Below are 3,804 nucleotides of genomic sequence, written 5' to 3' on the forward strand. Positions count from 1 at the left end.
ATGTTTTGAGAATGATGAGGGAAACAAATGTACATAATAAATATATGTATGGATTGTGATAAGAGTTGTACGAGCCCCCACTAAAATGATTAGAGAGAAAAAATAGTGTCTGGGGTCTTAAAGGCTTGTTTCCAAACAAGCAGCCATCTAAGTGAGATGTCAACTAAATCCACATGGAAGACGCACCCCGACATCAATGGCCCAAGGTTTATGCATCATATCATCCGAAGTTGAAGGAAGGAATAGTGTCAGAGCCTAAACTGTGAGAATCTGTTTTGCAGAAGGCTATGGATGACAGTGGGAGCCCAGGATACATTTGTGGGATCTGCATAGGAAACAAGCTTCCGCTGATTTCCCTCTCTCCACCATAGAGGGAGGAACAACGTGGTTACTAAACAGAGTGCACTGGAGAGATCAGAAGGATACACCTGACTTGAACACTTAACCTTGTCAGTTGAGACCCGCGCTGATGCATGTTAGGCCTGATCTGGTTTTCAACATTTTCAGTAATTTTTTGTTGGTTCACATTGGGGTTTATCTCAGATGTGTTATGTCATCGGAGTGACCCTCTTAGATTTTTGTTACATGTTTTTCTATTTTTCAGTATATGAAACCTAAGATTTATAAATCTATAGGGACAGCAGGTAGAATAAAGGTCTCTGGGGGCGGTGGGTGGGGTAACAGTGATGATGGCATGGTGTGGGGGAACAGGGAGCTGATGTCAAGGAGTTCAGGAAGGAAAAGAATGATTTGAAACTGATTGTGGTAGCAATTGTGCAATAGTGCTGGATGTGATTGAACTATGGAATGATATGATATCTGTATTAACTCCCAATGAAATAGCTTCGGGGGGAAAGAGATGAATGGATAATCAGGCTGTGGTACCTACACCCAATGGAATCATACTGCACCGTGAAAACACTGAGGATGAACCCGAGCAACCCTCATGGCACAGATGAATTTAGAAGGCAATGTGTTGAGTGAAATTGTTGTCATTTGTTGTTCTTAGGTCCCATGGAGTCAGTTCTGATTCGTTGCAACCCTGTGCACCACAGGACAAACCTGGAGCCTGCTGCTGCAACCACTGCATCAGTTCATTTCATGAAGGCGCATCCACTTCTCACTGGTCCTCTACTTTACCAAAGATGATGTCCTCTTCCGCAGACAGGTCCTTCCTGGTAATGTATTCAAGAGACACGTGCCAAAAATCTCTCCATCTTGGCTTCTCAGGAGTATTCCGACTACTTCTTCCATGACCGATTGTTTCATCTCTGGCGGTCCACAGCACTTTCAGTATTCTTCACCAACACCGTAACTGAAGCGCCGGAATTCTGTGGTCTTCCTCATTCTTTGTCCACCTTTCACAGGCATCTGAGGTGAGTGAAAATACCACAGTTTGGGTCAGTCTTCAAAGTGACATATTTGTTCTTTAAAACGTTAAAGAGGTCTTTGCAGTAGATTTGTCCAACGTAATACATTATATTATTTGATTTATTGACTGCTGCTTCCATGAACATTAATGGTGAAGCCAAGTAAAATGAAATTTTAATAACTTTGATATACTATGATGTTGTGTATTGGTTCAGTAGTGAGGATTTTGTTTGCTTTACACTGAGTTGTAAACCCACCTGAAGGTTGTAATCTGTGGTCATCAACATTAAGGGTTTCAAGTCCTCTTCACTTTCAGCAGGGAAGGTTGTGTCCTTTGCTTACTACAGGTTGTTAATGAGCCTTCCCCTAATCCTAATGACACATTCTTTTCAGAGGAGGGTTGTTAGGATTATTTGCTATTCATACATTTTGAATAAACCTGGTAAATGGAAACAACCCTGAGGCACAGCTTTCCTGATTTCAAAACATGCCGCATCCTCTTGTTCTGTTCTAGCAACTGCCTCTGGGCAGTTCTGAGTGAGCACAAGGAAGTGGTCTGGAATTCCTGTTCTTTTCAGTGCTCTCCACAGTTTGTTATGAGCCACACAACTGAATGCCTGTGGATAGTCAAGAAAATACAAATAGACATCTTTCTGATATTCTCTACCTTCAACCAATATCCCCAGGATATCAGCAATGATATCCCTCATTCCATGTTCTCTACAGAACCCAGTTTGAATTTTTGGGTACAACCATTTTTTAATTACCTTCAGAAACATTTTACTTGCATATGCTATTAATGATGTTGTTTGATAATTTTCACATTTTATTGGCTCAAGTTTCTTTGGAATGGGTACAAATATGGATCACTTTGAGTTGGTCAGCTAGATAGGTCAGCACTCATAGACAATTGAGTGCTTTCAGTGCGGCATCAGCTTGTTGAGACATTCCCGTTGGTTTTCTGCCGATACCTGGGCACTTGGTGTTTTGTCAATGCCCTCGGCACAGTTTGGACTTCTTCCTTTAGTGTAATTGGTTCTTGATCACATCCTACCCCTTGAAATGGGTCGACATTGTTTGGTTCTCTTTGCTGCAGTGATTCTATGTATTCCTTCCATCTTTTTCTGAGGCTTCTTGCATATTTCATTTTTCCCCACTTAGAATCTTTCAATATTTCAACGGGAGGCTTAATCCCCGCCTTCAAGTATTTTTTTTACATGTGATATGCTGAGTGAATTCTTCCTTTTGGTTTTCTAACACCATTTCTTTGCACATTTCACTAGAATATTTTATGTTATTGAGCTGCTCTTTGAAATTTTCATTCAATTCTTCCATTCGCTTTAGTTACTCTCTGTACAAGAACAAGTTTTACCCACTAAGTGAACTAGACATTACCTCAAGTTCACCTGTAGTCCTTGGACAATGGCTGAAGAAGTGGATGACTGACACCCCAAGGTCATGTAACTGGTGGACTTTGATTCAGATCTCTTTCCTTGAGGGTGCCCAATGAATGGTGGGCCAGAACTACCATCTATTTACTATTTTATTTCTCTCCTTGCTTTGTTATCACATGTATTGATCTGGTAGGCATGGGTCTGCCATTGTGATGAAATATTATTGAAAGTTTTTCCCTATCACCAACACTCATCATTTGTGTAAATAGTGTACAGTCACTTAAGAATTTAACTCATATAATTTCTTTTCCTCAACTGTGTTGTAAACTTTATACCATTGGCTAAATTAATGACACTATCAATAGAATTATCTTATTCTCTAGAGGTATGATTGATAATATTCTCTAACATAAAATGACAATAATATCTGTAAGGTGAACCAGAGACATAGATATGTGAATTGATTTTGAGCTCACACTTAATTCTAGCCCAAACCTAAGAACAATTAGTTATTATGACATTACCAAGCCCCTGCTTGATGCTCACCTTCATGAAGAGATCACTGAAGATGTGGGTGCTATAGCAAAGCGTGGTGAAGAAACTAGATGGTGCCCAGCTCTTACAAAGCATGTGGGGGTTTAAAGGCTTATCTTCAAAACACAATCTGTGTGAACCAATGATTTTAAATAAAATACAAATCTGAGGGAATAATATCAGAGTTTAAATAGTGCAGAATTTGGCTATGATGATAGTGGAAGCCCAAAATTCATTTGCAGCCTCCCCACATGGATTTAGCCTCTGATGAATCCCCTCAAACCACAATTGAGGAATGTGAATAGCCTTGGTGTCAGACAGAAAACATTGTAAAGTTGATTATGGTAGAAGTAGTTAGGTTAAAATGAAATATTGTATCATTTGATCTCCATTTTGACCCATTTTAAATCTGTTTCAGGCATTTTTTTGTTTTTATATGTGAAGGGGAAATATATGGGGATTAAGTCTCTGGTGAATCTCCTCTGTTCATGGACCAGAGGTGTGA

The sequence above is a fragment of the Echinops telfairi genome, unplaced genomic scaffold (genome assembly GCF_000313985.2).
Source record: "Echinops telfairi isolate 266 unplaced genomic scaffold, ASM31398v2 ScPeMD7_7405;HRSCAF=8443, whole genome shotgun sequence".
Taxonomy (NCBI): domain Eukaryota; kingdom Metazoa; phylum Chordata; class Mammalia; order Afrosoricida; family Tenrecidae; genus Echinops; species Echinops telfairi.